We start from the raw sequence: 20,823 nt of genomic DNA, 5'->3' as shown, positions 1-20,823 counted from the left end.
TCTGTTTGACACACTTGGACGGCGGGTGTGGGAAGAGACTGCACCATTATACAAATTGATAGTACATATGGACTGGATGTGCTTGGCCTTGGTCTGCCGTTTGTTCTTTTGTAAATAACTACATTTACTACACCTGTCTTCATCTGCCTCCTCCACTACCCTGTCACCGAACGGTTCCTAGTCGTGGGGAAAAAAGGACAAAAAACAGGTTAGTGGGTCCTCCGCCCCCCTAGGTAAGTCACGGAGACCCCTTGGGTCCTCAGCTGTCGTCGTCGTCTACGTTGCCTGAGCCTTCCAGGGCCCCCCCATGTGAGGGTACAAGGGGACCCCTTTGGGTACTCAGGTTTCGTCGTCGCTGTCTTCATCTGATCCATCCAGTGCTGCATAGTCGTGCAGGAGGTTGTGGATAATCTTATGGCACACCAGGGTCAATGTCTCCTTCTTCCCTACTACCAGGCGGTTTCTGGAAAACAGAAGAACATCTTTTTTTTTATTTTTTATTAATTTTATAAGTGTCATGATACACATATACCATACAGTGCATGAATATTTCCGCAATTATAGATCAGCTTGTACATTTGTAATGATCATTGCACATTTCGCCAACTTTTAACAATTTGAAACATGGTCCATGACACTTTTAACATAACTACTTAAATAACCCCCCCCTCCCTCCATATGAACCCGTATGAAATTACATATGGCTGGTATAAAGATACAACACACTCAGGCAAAGTTCGGTCTAGCAGCAACTCTCTTGCACATAAAATGTTTTGTACATGGTCTATTATCACGTCTTGGCCACCTCCTACACATTTGTCCATATATAATTGCAGGACCTTGTAGCCTCCAGACCCCTGCTATATCTCCTTTACAATACTTTCGCCATAAAGTCTTCCAGTATCGTGTTCCACTCCAGGGAGATAGACTTTTTGCGCAAGCCCCTGTCTTCTTTCCTCTTAAGCTCAGCGCTCTCTGCTTTGCCCCATCTCACCACCTCGCTATACCACTCCGTCACTAACGGTGCCATAGTGGCTTTCCTGCGTTAAGTTATTGCACGCCTGGCCAGGATTAGCGCTAAATTGACAAATCTGATCGTGGGATTGCCACTTTTGGATTTCATACCCAATCCCAGTAGGGAATGTTCCGCTAGTACACCCCGCCTCCCCGGGGCCACCTCCCTTAGGACCTCGTGCACTTCCACCCAGTAGTGTTGTAAGCGCGGACACGTCCATAGCATATGCAACAGGCCAGCACTAGGGCTCCTGCATCGTGGGCATGCGTCTGACGTGTTCGGATACATTGCATGTAGCCTGCGGGGGGTCAAGTACACACGATGCACAATCATAAGTTGGACACATTTAAACTTTGCTTTGCGTGACACCTTTCTTGGATATTCCAATATAGTATCCTATTCCTCATCAGTAAATACCCTATTCAGGTCTGTTGACCACCTATCTCGGAGTGCCTGTAGGGATATTCCTGCATGTGACCGAATACCTTGGTAGAGCCATCTAGTCAAATCGCGGCCATTCCCCATTAAGTATTGTAAATGTACCAGTGCATGTATCGGGGGTTCTTCACCAGTAGGAGCCCAAGTGTTTCTGATGTATTGCATTATGGTAGCATGTAGTAGGAACAGAGTGTTCGGTACTGCCCTATCCTCTACAAAGGTATCATAATTCATCAGTGTGTTATCTGAGAATGGCATCCCAATAGTGTCTACACCCGCCTCCGCCCATGTAGAAATTTGTCTTTGCAAAACCGTTCCCAGCGGTGTAGTTATACCAAGTAGTGGTATATTAGGTGCATATGAAGTACGTGTCTTCGTATAAGCTAGTGCCGTCTTCCAGTATATTATTCCCACTTTCAGTAACGGGGAAGTGGATGGCGCAATCACACCGTCAGGCAGCAGCAGCGCGTGTAAGGTGCCTCTGTTCCATTCGCCCTGTGACATTTCTATTTCCTGGAGGTTGCGCCCTACAATCCAATATGACAACCACTGTAGTTGTCCTGCATCGCAATATGCCCTGAAATCCGGAGCGCCTATACCCCCACTTCTACTGGACAGTTGCAACTTGGCTAGTCCTATTCTGCGCTGACCCGGACCCCAGATCAGCTCCACCCATAATGTATCCAGCAACTTGAACACGCTCATTGGAAGCACAATTGGTAGGTTCGTGATATAATAAAGTAACCGTGGAAGCATCACCATTTTGGCAATAGCCACCCTACCGGCCACCGAAAGGGGGAGGGACGTCCAGAACTTTATTTGGCCTCTCAGTGAATTTATCGCACGGGTTACATTGCCATCTATGACATCTACTGGTTCCCTATGCATGTTAATACCCAGATACTTAATTGTAGTCGGCGCTACCTGGAATGACCACTTCCCAAATTGAATGAGGTCCTGCACCAACCGTTCCGTAAACGTGAAGGCATATAACTTAGTTTCATTTATAGCGAGCCCTGACAGTGAGCGAAATGTTTGGAATAGCACAGGGAGGGGCGAGGGGTCACCACCAAGGTTTGTGAGATATAGGATAATATCGTCTGCATAGGCTGAGACGACATGCGTATTACCGGCAGTTGTAATGCCCCTATGGCGCGCCAGCCTATGAATTTTTTCCAATAATGGTTCCAGAGCTAGTACAAATATTAATGGGGAGAGCGGACAGCCCTGTCTCGTCCCTCTCACCACTTCATATTGTCTCGATATATACTGTACAGTGCGAGCTCTAGCAGTAGGGTTAGTGTATAATTGTCCCACCGGAGAGTTGATGTTGAGGGTGCATTCTGGAGTGCAACATAAGGTAATGCAGCCGTTGGATGTTATGGGCTGTGCTGCGGCCTGGTACAACCCCACACTGATCCGTGTGAATCAGTCGGGGTACGTGGCATTGAAGCGTATTGTCTAATAATTTACTTAACATTTTATAGTCGGTATTGAGTAATGAAAGGGGTCGATAACCTGCGATATCTCTACTGTCCCTGCCCGGTTTGAGCAAAGAGACCACCAGCGCCTGAAGTGTGGTAATTGGCAAAGAGCCAAGTTCCAGTGACTCCTGATACATTTGCCGTAGGTGTGGGACTAGCAAGGGCATATAAGTCACATAAAACTTAGCCGGTAGTCCATCTAACCCCGGGGTCTTCTTTCTGGGCAGGGCCCTGATAGCAGTTCTGATCTCTGCCTCCGTCACTGGGTTCTCCAGCTCCTTCCTGATCTCATCTGATAACTGTGGGAGGGGGAGTTCCTCAAAGAAAGAGTCGAACTCGTTCTGATCATGCTCTGTCGGGGCGGCATATAACGTCTCATAATATGTTTGAAAGGCCTCATTTATTTCTAGTTGTGTGGTGGCAAGTCCACCCTCTTGCGTATTAATTTCAAGAATCTGAGCCGCCTGTGGGGCATTACGTATTATCCTGGCCAAACAGAAGAACATCTTTAAAACAGCACAGGAGCCTCCAGCAGTTCTGAAGGCCACTCAGTGCGTGTGTCCCTGGGAACAAACCATACATCACAGAGTTCGCGGTGATGCAGGGCGTAGGTATCCAGGCCCTGTGCCTAGGGCCTTCAGCAGGTCCTGTGCATACACGCACTCCGAGAAGAGATGGTATGTCGTCTAGTGCGCGATGCAACCTCTTGGGCAGGACTTGTATCGGTTGAGTACTCTTGCGTGCATGAAGGCTCTCACAGGAAGTCCTCCTTGGATGGCCATCCAGGCGATGTCTTTGTGCTCGTTGGTCAGGCTCTTGGATGCGACATTTCCCCACAAGTGGTACGCTGTGGCAGAGGGGAGGACACCGATTGGTTCGCTGATGTCCTTTGCTCGTATCTGGCGTTGGACAAGCTTCGGGGTCCATGTGGCGGCAGCCTCCAGCCCAAACTCCTTCACGAACTTCTCCACTTCCTTGTAGAACCATGGGTTCTCCCAGTTGTATGGGATGGCGCTCACCCACTCTGCCCATCCAAGGTGCCTCCTAGTTGGCAATAGGAAGAATCGTGCCATAAGAAAGCCGACGTGGCTTTCATCTGTGGTCCTCAGGGTGCTCCTCATGCAGTGGCACATGAAGTGTTATCATACCCTCTCGCAGGGATTGCGGCATACTGCCCTTGACCACCATTTCCTCGTAGAGGTCCAGCAAGTCCAGCCCAATCAGGTCCCACAGTTCGACATAAAGTTCCACTGGGAGATAGTCATTTTCAGGCGTCTTACCTCTCTTTGAGGTCGTAGCGGCTAAGTGCAGCTCTTCCAGGGTGAAGGGTGCGTTCAGGCCCTCTCTCTCTTCCGGACACAGTGTCTTCAAGATGCCCTCCAGGAAACTATCCGCCTGGGCTCTTCGGTGAATAAAGCTTGCCATAAAAGTAGGTTACGACTCTCATGACTTGCTCTTTCTCACCTTGGAGGTTGCCCTCCAAGTCCCGAAGCTTTACCAGCCGTGTGCAGGCTGAGTGAAGTTTCTTGAAGAAGAACGAGTTGCATTGTTCGTCCTTCTCGAGGTTCTCAGTTTTGGTCCGGAAGATGATTTTTCCTGGATTCCTCCGTGAAGTGCTCGGTGAGCCCTTTTCGGGTTACTGCCAGTTCGTCATCCACATCCCATCCCCCGAGCTCAAGTTCGTACAGTTGCTGCAGTTTGCTCTGCAGCTTCCTGAACAACCTCTTCTTTTCCCGTGCAGCAGCTCTGCTTGCATTCTGGAAAAAGCTCCGGAACCTGTCCATCCCCCATTCCCACCACTCACTGGCGGAGTAAAAGAGGTCCTTCATGTCTCTCTACTCTACATACGCAACTCTGAGGTTCACCACTAACTCCCCATTTTCCAGCAACAAGCAGTTCAGTTTCCACGATCCTAGGCCGGCGGGGAACTTCCCTGAAAGTTCCCCCTCGAAACTGACTGCTCTGTGATCAGAGAAGTGGATGGCGGAAATAGAGCTTTGCCCACGCTTTACCGGTGGGGAGGTGAATAGGGAGTCGATCCGTGAATGCAAGGATCTGTCCGGCCTACTCCAGGACGCCTCACCTACCATCTCCACCAACAGCCTGTACGTTATGTCCATCCGAACAGAGTCTGACCCAGTGGGTCCATCCAACTCTACTATGCAGTTGAAATCACCACCCATCAGGATGGTTCTGGAGGTCACGAGTTGCATCCTGAACACCCTGAAATATCTTGAGTCGCTCATTCTTCCCTAGGGGGGCATAGACATTGATAAGCCGAACGGGCTCACCTGCCCACGAGCCGTCCACGACCAGCACTCTGCCGTTGACCTGCTCAGTGACCTTGTCCACAGTGAAATGCCTCCCCTTGATCAGAATGGCCACTCCAGAGAATTTGGACTCGTTTCCTCCAAACCAAAACGATGGCCTGTGTGTACTGCCATTCGAGCTGGCTGTACGACTGGGCGTACGGAATCCCGCATTTCTGCAGAAAGTAGATATCTCGGTTCTGAGCGGCCAGGAAGCGCAATGTGCCAACCCGGCTAACTTGATCCTTCACACTTCTGACGTTTAGGGTGAACAATGATACAGTCATTGTCTCTGCTCTAGCCGTCAGTGCCCGGTTCGAAACCTACTAGGGTGGAAGGCCCCGGGGTGCTCTATTTGGGGTGCTGAGCCACCTGCTGGTTTATGATTAGGGCTCCTGATTTTATGGTGTTTATTTTTGTAACATTTCTGTCTGTATTTATCCATATTTATTTTTTGGCCATTTTATCTGTTTTATCCATATTTATTTTGTGTTGTGCGTATAAATGAAGTTGAAAAACTGTACATTTCCATATTTATTTAGCTGATAGGCGCACACTCATACTTTGATATCTGTCGTGTTTTAGCTATTAAAGCTGTCAAATTGTACATAACAATACATCCACTGGTAAATAGTAGCATTATTCCATAAATGTATGTTGACATATGCCTTTATTTAAATACATTTCATCCTTTTTTTTTTATTTCCCATGCTGTCCATATGCTCAGCTGCTGGCCTATAATTCATCAAAGATAGCATTGAGAGTCACTTAAAAGGAGCACAATATTCTGTATTTATCCACTTTTAAAAATAAATGCAGACAGAAAACACATTGTTTTCTGTCTGTATGTATCTGTAAAAATCTGTAAAAAAAAGATAACAGGGAGCCTTATTTATGATGCGCACTAGGGACCTCTAGGAGCAGCTTGCGGTACTTCACCTACCACATCTCACATTTAAATTAGATCTTCTATAAATGTCCCTTCATCAGCTCCACATAGAGTACAACCTAATCTGGAATAAATATAATAGTTCTTTTGACTCATTTCAAAGATACTAATGATATATATGGACATAGTTATTTGAATGTACTTGTGGTACTGTCTTGAATGCAATGCATTATGGGTAGGGTGGATTTATCATATCTTTTTAGTTTATGATGCTCACTAGGGACTTCTAAGAGCAGCTTGTGGTACTGCACCTAACACATCTCACATTTATTTATTTATTTGTGGAGTTTTATATAGCGCGAACTAGACTCGGAGGTATCAGATCGCTTTACATGAGCACCAGTTACCTTACAGACGGACACATTCATTTTTGGTAGGCACAGGGAGATTAACAGGCACATGCATCAAAGGAAAAACCGGTCACAAACGGGCAGATTCTCAGAATCTTCCCCTTTGCGAACGGTATTTTTGCATTTGGGATGCATCATCCCAAATGCAAAAATCGCAATTTAAGGAATCTCTAAATTGCGATTACTTAAATTGCGATTGCATTTAAGGAATCCCAAATTGAGATTCCTTAAATGCAATGCATTAAAGTAAAAAAATTAGCGATTTCGCTAATAGGGGGAGCAAATTACCATGAAGTTGAACTTCATGGTAATTTGCAAAAACTTTGAAAAATGCACTTTTGTGCATTTTTCAAAGTTTCATGTTGCGCACACACATGCCCTTAGAGCATGTGTGTGTGCAACATATGTGCACAGATCATTTTCAGGGGTGCAATAGGGTGTCATTTTGACACCCTTGCACCCTTGAAATTGCATGAGCAATTTGCCAGTACCAACTGGTACTCGCAAATTGCTCATGCAATCTCCAATTCATTCCTATGGGCCTGGAGGCCCATAGGAATGAATGGGACGGCATTCCTTAATTGCGACTCGCAATTTGCGAGTCGCAATTAAGGAATGTGTAGGAATCGCTATTTCTATAGCGATTCCTAAATGCATAGGCTTTTGCAATTCCTTAATTGCGATTCCTTAATAATCGCAATTAAGGAATCGCAAAAGTCTACGTTGATGCATGTGCCTGTAAGTGATTTGCCCAGAATCACAGAATGTTGAGAATCTCTGCCTAGACTGAAACCCAGTTCCCCAGCTCCAAGGACGACCACTTTAGCTGTTAGGCCACATTCTCTCCCCATTTTATTAGACTTTCTATAAATTTCCCTTCACAGCTCCACATACAGTACAACCTAATCCGGAATTAATATAATCATTCTTTTGCCACATTTCAAAGCTACTAATTGTACATATGGACATAGCTATTCAAATGTACTTGTGGTACTGTCTTGCATGCAATGCATTATGGGTAGGGTGAATTTACCATATCTTCTGCAAGGTGCAGTACCATATGGGACCAAACATTTATGATGCCACTAGGGACCTCTAGGATCAGCTTGCAGTACTGCAGCTAGACAAGCAGTGCTGGTGCCTTGCTCACTAAGGACCTCGAGGAGCAGCTTGTGGTACTTCACCTAGACATGCAGTGCTGGTGCCTTGCTCACTAGGGACCTCTAGGAGCAACTTGCAGAACTGCAACTAGACAAGCAGTGCTAGTGCCTTGCTCACTAAGGACCTCTAGGAGCAACTTGCGGTTCTGCAACTAGACAAGCAGTGCTGGTGCCTTGCTCACTAAAGACCTCTAGGAGCAGCTTGCAGTACTGCACCTAGACATGCAGTGCTGGTGCCTTGCTCACTAGGGAGCTCTAGGAGCAGCTTGCCTTACTGCAATGAGACATCCAATACTGGTTCTTGGCTCACAACGCAACCATTTGCAATGCACTAAGTAGGCATTACTGAAAGTATGAGCTATTGGCGTTGCATTGTTATTTGCAACACCAATGCCTCAAACTATCAGTAATGCGAGACCTATTGCATTGCAAATGCTTGTTAGATAATCCAGTTGGTTTTGAAGATGGTGCAGCCTGATAAGTGAATCTGTTAAGAACACATGGAGGGCCTTTGGGTCAGCTGTGTTCTGTCATTGGTCTGTCTGAGTGTCATTTACTCTTTGCTTCCATTCATGACAGTGAAATGCATGGGGTAATGGTTCAGTCCCTATCAGTCATTGGCTCTGTTGTCTCTCTCTTGCACTGTGAATGACATGACAGCATTTTCTGATTATATGTGTGCATCCATCTGAAAATGTGTGCACTTCGATGTCAGGACTTGATGGCCAATCTTTTAGTTTTACAATTTTCTCCTTTTATAGTTGCCATTTAATGTTTTGTTTCTCCTCTTTTTATTTTAATGTTACTTAAGAGGATATTACCACTCTCCAAGCAATGCTAATGGGTAGCTAGCTTGCGGCTCATCTCATCTACAGTACATGGCCACTTCCTCTAAATCAGGAGTCCATTACCAAATGTTGTCCATAGTGTATCATTCTTTTACCATTCCAGGATGACCAGCATGTTGGTTCTAAATGTGGAGGCCATGCTTGAACTTTAAAACAACATTAGACTATGTACAATACCTCTGCAAGACAGGCACCCGCTGCTAACGTTTAGTTTTGTTATTGCACACATATACCTGTCGTGCTTAGATGGCAGCATGCTTTCTCTGTTTGTAATTGTATTCTTTAAATTTATCTTGCTATGTTGTTAGGTTTGTGTGTGTTTTATTGTGTCTGACAGTGAATGCAAAATGAGACAGTCGATGGATGAATGGATTCATGAGTGCAAAAAAGAGTAACCAAGTGTATATATGATGACTTATTGAGTACCTAAACCCATCATATGACACACAAGGCACTTTTGTTCATAACCCAGACCTATTTGTCTTGCCAGTGCTTGTTTCTTCTTTCCTTCTCTCTTGGTATTTATGGGGATGCTCCCTGCAGCTCTCTAGACAGTGCTACTGAGACACTTGTTTAATGCTCATTTTATCTGCAGTATCCCTGCATGAGCACTGTTCTTAACCAGGCAGCCATAGTCTAGCCTTCTTTTACCACTTTAAGATCACCGCCGCATCAGGTATCTTGAATTAGTACAGCAATTAATTACTATGCAAAATATGATTCCAAGATGGCCACTCACTACTATGTTTATTTATTTATGTTTTACTTATTCATTATGGGTCTCTGCTTTATTTTATCTATCACAATGTGTGATAAGTTATATAAGTTATTTGATTACATGCTTATGGGTCTCCATTCTATTTTATTTTATCTATCCCAAATTGTAAATGTAATCATAACAATTGTATCTGTAAGTGCTTCACTATTAAAATATTGGTGAAAATATAAAATGAAAATAAATAAATAAACCAAAATGAAATGCACAAAATATCCCCTAAAAATACAAATACACAAATAAATTAACTTTATGTACAGGCACACTTGAAAGTCTGAGCTCTAACTATTTAATCATACATGCACTTATGGGACTTTATACAAAACAACTTCATATGTCTATTATTTTCCATATACATGTATATCTTTCTATGTAGTTATATATCTACATATTTATTACTTTATTCCAAATGTAAAAAATACAAAGGGCCTACATCTCTCTCCAATACTCAACTCTATATCTCATTCTATACCTCACTCAATATATCCTCTACCTACCCTCTGACTCACCCCATCCGTCATTGTGCTACTGTGATCTCCCTAATAACCCTTTCTAGACTCTTCCCTCCTCTATCCCTCCTTTATTAGACCTGGCACCATGGCGTGGGTCTCCCTTCCACTTTTTGTTGTTGCCTCCTGTGTTTTTGCTGGTGTTATATGCTTTGGGCACTGTGTCACTGCTGTCCAGTGCCACAGTGCAAGTGCTCCCTATTGTAAATTGATGTATGAATTAGTGATTCCATGTTTGGCTGGTTTGGTTTACCTGTCAGACCCTAGTACAGTGCACCAGGAGTGCCCAGGGCTGGTAATTCAAATGTTGCTGGTGGGCTTGCAGCACTGGTTGTGCCACCCACAGAAGCAGCCTGTAAAAGTGTGTCTAAGGCTTGTCATTGCAGAGCCTGTGTGCAGTCTGGTACTGACATGCTTACTGGGCAAGTGCACTCACTTGCCAGTCCCTAAACCTTCCCTTTTCTTTATATCAGACACCCCTATGGTAGGCCCAAGGGCAGGGTGCATTGTAAGTATAAGGTAGGACAAGCCCTGGTGTGTGTGGCACGTCCTAATAGTGAATTACAGCCATTTTCGTTTTCACTATTGCAAGGCTATCTGTTCCCCATAGGCCAGAATGGGCAGTTTGAATATTACATCTTATAATCCTAACTGACTCAGGGAACATGGTAGAAATTTGAGTTTAGTATGCCTGAACTCAGAATGATAAAAGACATCTTTTAGTGAAGTTGGTTTTAACACTTTGTGTTTGAAAATACCACTTTAAGTAGGTATTTTCTTGTCTAACCATCCAGGCCTGCCTCTGCTAGGTTGTGTATTCCTTGTCTGGAGTTTGAGTGACAGGGGCTGCGGGATTCCAGGAGGCAGGACTGAATAGAGAGATCTGCATCTAGATGGGTGGGAGCAGTTGCCCCTGGGACCTGAATAGGGCTGTGCCTTCCCTCCATAATGCTGGCTCCACCTCCTATGGTGCGTCTGATGTCTCTGCCCTGCACTCTGAAAGGAAAGAAAGAGTCTTGTCAACAAAGTGCTCCAGGACTGACCAGAACTGGTTTGGACCAGGTAAAGGCCTCTCTGCCTTCAGCAAATAAAGAGAAACTGGGTATAAATATTGGGACCCAAACCCAAGAACTTTAGATCACTTTGGGAAACAAGAAGAAACCTTTGCTGAGGAGTGAGACCAGAAGAAACTGAGGAGGGACTATCCCTAAGCTGAAGTGCTGCTTGGGGGATTGGCCCGCAGTGGTTGCCTTACTGCCAAAGAAAGGAGAAAGGAACTTTGTATGGACTTTTATTCAACTTGTGAAGGATCTCCACGGGCTTGAGAAAAGGGCTTGCCTCCTGCTGAAGTCTCAGGGACAACAGACTTCAACCACCAGGTCCCCAAGAGTCTTTGGAAGTGCCTGCAGCTGTATTGGGGCCTCCTGAGAGACTGCATGTCGCAAGGAGCTGGAAGCGTGACTCACGAAGAAGAAGCGTGTCGCAGCCGCTGACGCCGCATCACTGAACAAGGGTGTCGCCGCTGTAGCTGTCGCATTGCACCGCATCACAAGAAACGTCTCGCAACACTGGAGAAGCGTGTCGCCTTCGCAGCCGCTGCCGTCGCATCACTAAACAAGGGTGTCGCCGCTGTAGTTGTCGCACTGCACCGCATCACAAGGAGCACCTCACATCCACGGAGAAGCGTGCCGCTGTCGTAGCATCCCTGAACAAGGGTGTCGCCGCTGCATCTGTCGCATCGAGCCGAAGCATCTCGCATCATTGGGGGAGAGTGTCGCCGCCAAAGCCGCTGTCGTCGCATAACTGAACAAGGGTGTCGCCGCTGCAGCTGTCGCGTCGAGACGTCTCACAACATCGGAGAAGCGTGTCGCATCAAGAAGAAAGCACCATCTTTGTTTCATCGCACCGGAACTTCATCGCATCACGGCGCTGCTAGCAGCATCGCCACGGAAGCGCAGCAAGAAAACGACGCATGACCGTTCCTGTGAGTAAGGAACCGACGCACACCTTCCCTGCAACACTTTCGTTGTATAGCGTTACGCGTCCAAAGGTACATTGACTCAAAGTGTCGCATTTTAACTTATAAAGAGAACTAAGCTAATTCTACCTTTTTAAGTACTGTATTGTGGATTTTTGTTGTTTGTGGTCTTGTGTTAAATCTATATACAGAATACTTATTTTTTATAAAACTTGTGTGGAGTCCATCTGTAGTGTTGTCACTTGATTACTGTATGTGGTCACAAATGCTTTACACACTGCCTCTGAGATAAGCCTGTGTGCCCGTGCCAAGCTACCAAGGAGGTGAGCAGGGGTTATTTTAGGAGTGTACCCCCTTACCCTGACTAGGTGCAAGGGTCCCTATTTGGACAAAGGTACCTACCTATGCCAACTAGAGACCCCCAAATCTAACATTGATGGTCAGCGGTGAGGATTCTGGACTTGCATTTGTGACTCATGTACAGTGATTGGTGAACACTACTAGTGAGTGCCTACCAAAACGCGACCACATACTTTTGGGTAGATTTCTTTTTCCTGGGATTTTCTATTAGTGCCAAGTTTAACCATCATGGAGAAAGCAGCATCCATAGCTTCTGTTGATTTTGATTGGGAAGAGGAGAAACTGGAATGCTACAATGTAAGGCAGCTGAAGCACTTCTGCAAGAAATGTAAAGTATCAATTACCGGGTGCACCAGAAGGGATGAGTTCTACAAGGCGCTGAGGGCCTGGGTAGAAACAAGGAATGCCCCTGAGAATGAGGAACAGGATGAAAATGCAGATGGGCAGCTGGAAGGGCCATTGGGTCCAGAGGGGAGGAAAGCACCTTCCTCAATAGGTAGCAGTGTTTCTACCAAAGGTCTGTCCCCAGAGGAGCTGGAGGACAGAGAGAGGTGTAGGATGCATGAAATGGAGCTGGCTAAGCTCAAATCGAGTGGCCAACTGGAGTTAGAGAATAGAAAATTGGCCCTAGAGGAAAAGAAAATGCAATTGGATCATGAGAAAAGTTTGAGGGAGTTGGAATTGAAAGCCAGGAGCTTAGAGATTACTTCCTCTGGTGGCAGCACACCGTCAATGCCTGTTGAATCTAGGGTGTATTTTCCGAAAGATGTGGTGAAAGAATTTTTCAAGAATGATGATATTGGGCAGTGGTTCAAGGCCTATGAGGTAGTCATGTCTTCCCACCGGGTCCCTGAGAAGGATTGGGGAGCGGGGTTGTGGGGGCGGTTCCTTAGTGAGGGGCGGGACACACTGTTAGACTTGCCTTCTGAAGTCCATAATTCATATTGCCACATAAAAGATGCATTAATGTCCAGATATGGTTTAACTCCTGAATTGTATAGACAGAGGTTCAGAGGTTGCAAGAAGATAGAGAACAGTACCTGGGTGGAATATGTCACTTTTTTTCTGCAGAGCATTGGATGGTTGGGTGAAGGGTAGCAAAGTTGATGATTTTCAGGGGCTCTCTGATTTAATTGCATGGAAGCACTTGTCAAGTAATTGTTTTCCAGGGCTACGCCAGCACCTGATTGATAGCAGGCTGACTAACCCTAGGAAGCTTGCTGAGGAGGCGGACCGCTGGGTGAGCACCCGGGACCACAAGGGTCACGTGGGAGATTCAGCCAAGAGTGGGCAGGGTCCCCAGCAGAAGAGAGGGGGGGACAAGGTTAAACAGAGGGAGTTCCAAAGAAGGCCCCAAAGTAGTCCCCAAGGGAACCAAGGAAAAGGTTTCCAGCCTCTCCCCCAGAAACCATCGGGGGCCCCGACAGGTCCACCTGTTCAAGAGGAACCCCTGAAGTGCTACAAGTGTGGAGATCTGGGCCATAAGGCGAATGATCCTAGGTGCCGCCAGTTTGGAAAGACAGTACCCCCTGGTGCAGCCCCCCTGAAGATGGCTAGTGTAGCCCTGGGTGAGGAGATGTGTGCCCAAGGTGGGTGGGGTCCCGCAGAAATGTCCCTTGTCTCTTTAGGAGACTGTTAGGTGGTCCCCAGGACCCAACTGCCTGACAACACTAAGAAATACAGGCAGTGGGTGACCATCAATGGCCATAGAGTGGAGGCGCTTAGAGATACAGGGGCCAGTGTGACAGCTGTCAAGTGTCACCTGGTGTCTCAAGAGCAGGTTGTCCCCAATGCATTCTATGCAGTTGTTGCCGCTGACAACACAGAGAGCCACTGCAATGTGGCTCAGGTTCCCTTTGAGTGGGGGGGGGGTCTCTGGTACTCTTCAGGTAGCTGTGAGGCCCGCCATGCCTGTTGACTGTTTGTTAGGGAACGATTTGGAGAGCTCACTTTGGAAGGAGGTGGAGCGGAGTACTCATTTGGAAATGTTGGGTCTGCCTGACTGGGCGTGTCTCACCACACGGTCCATGGCAGCCAGTAGGGGAATCTCAAGAGGACATGGAGCCTGAGGGGGGGGCCAGGTGCCTGCCTTAGAGAGAGGAGGCAGGGGGCGTGGGAAACCAGCCCCCGAAGTTCCTACGGTCCAGGAGGAGGCAGACCTTGAGGGGGATGCCCTGGAGCCTACAGGGGAGCAGGTAGCTGAACTGGGGGACCTGCCTGAGCTGACCAATTGGCAGAAAGAAGGAGGACCCTCCAGGGAAGAATTCTGCAAGGAGTATAAAAAATGCCCTTCTCTCGTGGGTCTGCGGCAACAGGCTGCAGACCAGGCAGCAGGTGATCAGTCAGGATCACATTGGATTTACTGGGAGAATGATCTCCTGTATACTGAGCCTAAGGTTGCTGAACCTGGGTCAGCCTGTGTGCTGGTGGCACCCGAGCCCTTCAGAGCCTTCCTACTGGGGCTGGCTCATGATGTGCCATTGGCAGGACATTTGGGGCAGGACAAGACCTTTGAGAGGCTTGTCACCCACTTATATTGTCCCCAAATGAGCAGGAGTTCAGACACTCGCTGCAGGACATGTCAGACTTCCCAGGCAAGTATAAAGAGTGGGAGGAAGCAAAAGGCTCCTCTCCAACCATTCCCTGTGGTCAGCACCCCCTTTGAACGGGTGGGTATTGACATTGTGGGGCCACTGGACCCCAAGACAGCCATGGGCAACAGGTTCATCCTGGTCTTGGTAGACCATGCCACCCGGTACTTGGAAGCCATACCTCTGAGAACAGTGACGGCCCCCGTGGTGGGACGAGCACTGATGGGAATTTTCTCATGAGTGGGATTCCCTAGAGAGGTATTGTCTGACCGGGGAACCAACTTCATTTCCAAATATATGTAGTCCCTGTGGCAGGAGTGTGGGGGTAACCTACAAGTTTACCACTCTTACCACCCCCAAGGAAATGAGTTGGTTGAAAGGCTCAACCGAACACTGAAAGGCATGATTATGGGTCTTGAGGAACCTATGAGGCGTAAGTGGGACGTCCTCTTACCATGGCTGCTCTTTGCATACCGTGAGGTGCCACAGAAATCTCTAGGGTTCAGCCCCTTTGACCTTCTCTATGGTCACCCAGTGAGAGGAGCTCTGAGTCTGGTCAAGGAAGGCTGGGAGCAATCTCCCAGGAAACCTCCCCAGGATGTATATAGCTACATGCTGGCCTTCAGAAACCAGACTAGGCGATTCAGGCAGCTCGCCACAGAGGATCTCAGAGGCTTCGGATCGGAATGGGGGAGGCGGACGCTCTGGGTTCTGCGGGAGAGGAAGGAGGAAGGAGGTGGTCCATTCCAGAGCCTTGACTCGGATCCCTAGGGCGTGGAGGCGTGCTCGTAGTGTACGGTGGCAGACGGTGTCGAAGGCAGCGGAGAGGTCCAGGAGGATGAGGGCCGCGGTCTCACCGTTGTCCAGCAGGGTCCTGATGTCGACGATGGCAGCGATAAGGGCAGTCTCGGTGCTGTGGTTGCTGCGGAACCCTGACTGGGAAGGGTCCAGGATTGTGTTTTGCTCGAGGTATCGGGTTAGCTGTCTGTTGACGATCTTCTCGATGACCTTGGCCGGGAACGGGAGCAGAGAGATGGTCCGGAAGTTCTTGAGGTCTCTTGGGTCCGCCTTGGGTTTTTTGAGTAGGGCGTTGATCTCGGCGTGTTTCCAGCTCTCTGGGAAGGTCGCGGTCCCGAGGGAGAGATTGATGACGTTGCGTAGATGGGGTGCGATGGAGCTGCTGGCTTTTTTGAAGATGTGGTGCAGGAATGGGTCTGACGGGGAGCCGGAGTGGATTGTGTTCATGGTCTTGATGGTGTCATCGATGCTCACGTTGTCCCAGGCTAGCAGGGGGTCGTGGTCGATGGTGTGCGGAGAGTCTGTTGTGATGCTGTCTGTTGGGGTTGTCTGGGTGTTGAAGCTGTTGTGGATGTCTGCTATCTTGTGGTGGAAAAAAAGTGGCGAGGGAGTCGCATAGGGCTTGCGACGGCGGGATGTCGTCGGTGTTGGAGCTGGGGTTGGAGAGTTCCTTCACGATGTTGAAGAGCTCTTTGCTATTGTGTGCGTTGTTGTCGAGGCGGTCTTTGAAGGAGGCCCTCTTGGTAGTCCTGATGAGGTGATGGTGGTTGCGGATGGCGTCCTTGTGGGCTGCGTGGCTGTCCGGGGTCTGTTCACTGTGCCATTTCTTCTCTAGTTTCCGGCAGGCACGCTTGGAGGCTAGGAGTTCTGGGGTGAACCAGCTGGCCCTCTTGCTAGTGTCTCTGTAGGAGGGTTTCTTCAGCGGGGCGAGGGTGTTGGCGCAGTCGTCGATCCAGCGTCTGAGGCTATGGGTAGCGTCATCGGTTTTGGGGGGTTCAGTGGATGGGCTGAGAGCGAGGTTTGCGTGTAGTTGGTCTTTGGTGATTTTGCTCCAGCAGCGGTGGGGGATCTGTTGGGTGCGGTGGTGTGTGGTGGGTTTCTGGAAGGTGAAGTGGATGCAGCGGTGGTCGGTCCAGGGGAGTTCGGTGGTGTGGCTGAAGGAGACGTGGGAGCTTGAGGAGAAGACGGGGTCGAGCGTGTGGCCGGCGGAGTGGGTAGGCGTTGTGACGAGTTGCCTCAGTCCGAGGTTGGTGAGGTTATCCATCAGGCTGGTGGAGTTGCTGTCGTTGTTGTTTTCAAGATGAAAGCTCAGGTCTCCGAGGAGGATGTAATCAGTGGAGGTCAGGTCGTGCGTGCTGATGCAGTCGGCAATGGAGTCGCTGAACTGGGGTTGGGGTCCGGGGGGTCTGTAGATGAGGGTGCCTCTGAGGGTGGTGTTGGGGTCTGTGTGGATCTGGAAATGCATGTGTTCGGCGGTGCTGAGAGTGTCGTCGGTGCTGGTCGAGACCCTGATGCTGTTCTTGTGGACGATGGCGATTCCTCCTCCGACTCCACTGGTGTGGTCTCTGCGGGTGATCTTGTAGCCGTCTGGGATGGCAATGGCGATGTCGGGCGGAGGAGTTGTTCATCCAGGTCTCTGTCAGGAAGGCGACTTCCGGGGATGAAGTGTCGAGCAGGTCCCAGAGCTCGACGGCATGTTTGCGTGCAGAGCGGGTGTTCAGTAGGATGCATCGGAGGTGATTGTGGCCTTTCTTGGCAGGTGGTTCGGCGGCTCTGAGGCTGGTGTAGCTGCAGTTCCGTCAGGTGAAGGGGCACTGTGTGCGTTTCGGGGAGGCTTTGAAGCAGGTGTGGGTCCGTCCGAAGTTGAGAGCGTGGAGTGTGCTGGCATTGTAGCGGCGGCGGTCGTCGTGGCGGGCGCGGGGACCAGGGGTTCTGGCGCTGTACATTCAACATCAACAAGGCCATCTTATGGTCAGTCTGTACACTAAACCTACAGACAGAAATACACTTTTACATTTTTCAAGTGGACACACACGCTTGTTAAAAGAAAATCTTCCATACGGACAATTCCTCCGTATTAGGAGGAATTGTACCAACAAAGAAGACTATTTTTATAATGCTGAAAAACTTAAGATCAAATTGACATCACGAGGATACCCCAAAAAAATGGTTAAATCCGCATTAAAAAGGGCATGGTATACACCAAGAGAAGAATTGTTAATTCCTAAAGAACAAGAGAAAAACGTGCCACTTACGTGCGTCCTCACATATGATCCAAAAGCAAACAAAGTTAAGAAAATCATCCAAAAAAACTAGAAATTGATTGATACTTTGGGGATTCCAAAACCATTGTTTGCTTTTAAAAGAGGAAAAAATATTCGACAATATGTGGTTAAAGCAGCTAGATGCACAAAATCTTCAAGGAATGATTTGAGGACTTTACTCAATCTTCCGCCCGTAGTTGGTCATTATAAATGCAAAAATTGTGTAGCTTGCTGCTTAACCGAAGATTCTAAACAATTGGACCTTAATGGGCAGATACATGTACAGAGAGAATTCTCTAATTGCAATTCTAAAAATACCATATACTGTTTAAAATGCCCCTGTAATAAATATTACATTGGACAAACATCGCAAGCAGTAAAAAAGCGAATTCTACAGCATAAATCCAGAATCAAGTGTAAGATACAGGGTGCTCCTTTAGTTTCCCATTATCAAACACTAAATCATTCTGAGACTGACATTAAATGGTCTGTGTTAAGCGTGATCCGAAACGTTCCACAGATAGTGATTCAAAACAAGCTGAATAGATTGGAGGCCAGATTGATTGAAAAATACCATACTGCCACATCAGGTTTAAATGATAGAGATGAAATTTGGGCATTGTTACAGTAATTTTTTTTCACATTAATTTGGCTGATATTTCTTTGTCTCTGCAGGTAATTATTTGTGTAACCTTATGTATATAACGAAAATAGGCTCTGTTTTGTATTTTGCATTTTGTATATAGAAAAATCAGTACACGAGATCCATAGATTGTAAGGAGTGGTGGTTCTAAAATTGTGGGCTATAAGGTATGTTATCACGTGGTGTATTTTAGAATTAGTACTGTATTTTCAAAAAAAGAACATTATTCGATCTGGCATACTTTATTTCTTTATTTTTTCAAATTAGTCTGTTTATAGAATATATTTTATTTTACTTTCTGCCTTATGCTACGCTTTGTGGTCAAGTATTAGTCCATTTTCAATTTTGATGAACCATGGCGGCATACGAGATCGTATACTTCTGAATTAGCACATCGCAGTTTATTAACTAGGAATCTTCTCAAGATTTTATTTTTTTGCCGTATACTGTGTTTGGGGGTCAGGTAATAGTCCATTTCCAGACCCGATGAACAATGACGGTACACAAGACCGTATATATTTGAATTAGCACACTGTAGTTCCGTTGTAGTCTTTTTTGAGAATAGATTTGTAGTCCGCTCTTTGTGTTTACACGTAGTTGGTTTATATCGCGCTTCCGGGTCATGTGACTTCGTTGCAAACCCGAGGAGTAAAGGCATTCTACACGAGACCACTAGGCTAATTAAATAGAGGTAAAATGCTTTCTTGTACTTGGATTTAATACACGACTCTCTGTATATTGGATACAAGGAGAGTATACAGAGATTTTTCTTGTTTTGTCTTTGCTGGTTTTAGAATTATCACGCACGCCGTTGAACTGTACGAAGTCCCGGTGATTTTTCGTCCCCTACTTACTTTTGGTAAGGAGACGGTTGAGCCGTTAAAATGGGAATAGAGATGTCCTTCATTCCCTCGAGTGTTAAAGATATGGCCATATACTAGAAACAATTTATGATAAAGCGGTTGTGCACTCTTTATGACTTGACTCTTTTGTAGCCCGCGGATCGGTTTTCTGACCTTTTGACAATACTTATACTTGCAGCTCCCTTTGAAAAGTCGAAGAGGAGATACTATCAGCAAAGACTTGTAACAACCAACACCAAATTGGTATATTTAACAAATTTTTCGTGCACCTTCAATTTTGACATGATTTCTTTGGAGGAACACTTAGATGAGGGCTTCCATACGGTGATGTAGGTTTGTTGTATGTAGTTCACCAATAAAAGTGGACATTTTATGTGTGCACTTGTCGGTTGACACACGTGATTGTGGCACTATATATATATATTTTTTGTTATGCATGTGCACTATATTGGTGTAAAGTTTTTTTTTTTACACCACCATTTCGAGCCACTCAGAAAGGTGTACTCAGCATATTTTATTTAGTACTGTATATATATTGTGACATACATGTATGTCGATTAAGAATATGGTTGTGAATAATTGTGTATATATACATATGAGTAAATCCGTTTTTTAAATTTTTTTAGGGGAATTTTGGTTACGAAAAGATTTTTTTCCTTAAACGCCCTAGTCCTGATGAGGCCCGCTACCAGAAGGGCTGAAACACGTCGACTGTATGGGAGGACACCGATGTGAATTAAAAGATATAGGAATAATCTGAGAGTCTAAAAAACTGTGAGGTTGGAACTATATACCTCGCTAGACTTTGTGGTGATCCTGTTGGATAGGAATGCTCGGGATATAAGAAATATAAAGCATCCTCGTATTACGAATAGGGCAAGAGGGAACAGTTGTTAACTGTTTTGAGTGGATGAATACAACAAATTATGTATTGTATTGTATATAACAAATTTGTGTTGTATATATGCATACATGAAGGAAATAAGACAATACATGTATATATATAAAAAAGTTTCCTTTATTCTTTGAAGAAGATTTTTGAGTTTTTTGCTTTTTTTGAGCTGCTTATGTGAACTAGGATTTAAAAATTTCTTTTGATTGATCTAGCAAGTAAATTGCATAGGAAAGAATAATTCAGGTGTTTCTTCAGCCTAATATTGAGTAGTATATTTGTTCCAAAGCATTACTTTTCATATACATTGTCCAGGCGCGGACGGGCGCAGACGGGCTTGCCTTAGGTGTGCCTTCGGCGCGCACCCTGCGCGGGGCCACGCAGCAGCCGCCATATAAGGGGAGGTGGGAGGGAGGAGCAGCTGGGAGCGGGGCGGCGAATGGGAGAGCTAGGGGGCAGGGCCGCAGGGAGGCAGCGGTGGTAAGATATGGAGGACAGAAGGCAAAAGTGGACGGGGGCACAAAAAACAGAATACTGAGGGGTAAAGGGGGTCAGCAAAACGGCACTGAACAGTAATCACAATAATCACAATACAGT

At 46.6% G+C, this 20,823-nt stretch overlaps 1 long non-coding RNA gene across 1 annotated transcript in view; it reads right to left on the bottom strand.

The window, feature by feature from the left end:
- Positions 1 to 264: 264 nt before the first annotated feature.
- The window catches only part of LOC146812512 (uncharacterized), a 480,077-nt gene continuing 459,518 nt past the window's right edge, over positions 265 to 20,823 (bottom strand). Inside the window, exon 3 of the long non-coding RNA XR_014965950.1 lies at positions 265 to 463. This is a non-coding gene — a long non-coding RNA (uncharacterized LOC146812512). The remainder of the gene's footprint in view (positions 464 to 20,823) is intronic.

The sequence above is a fragment of the Triturus cristatus genome, chromosome 7 (genome assembly GCF_964204655.1).
Source record: "Triturus cristatus chromosome 7, aTriCri1.1, whole genome shotgun sequence".
In the NCBI taxonomy this organism is placed as follows: domain Eukaryota; kingdom Metazoa; phylum Chordata; class Amphibia; order Caudata; family Salamandridae; genus Triturus; species Triturus cristatus.
This window is presented reverse-complemented; position numbering and strand designations above follow the sequence as displayed.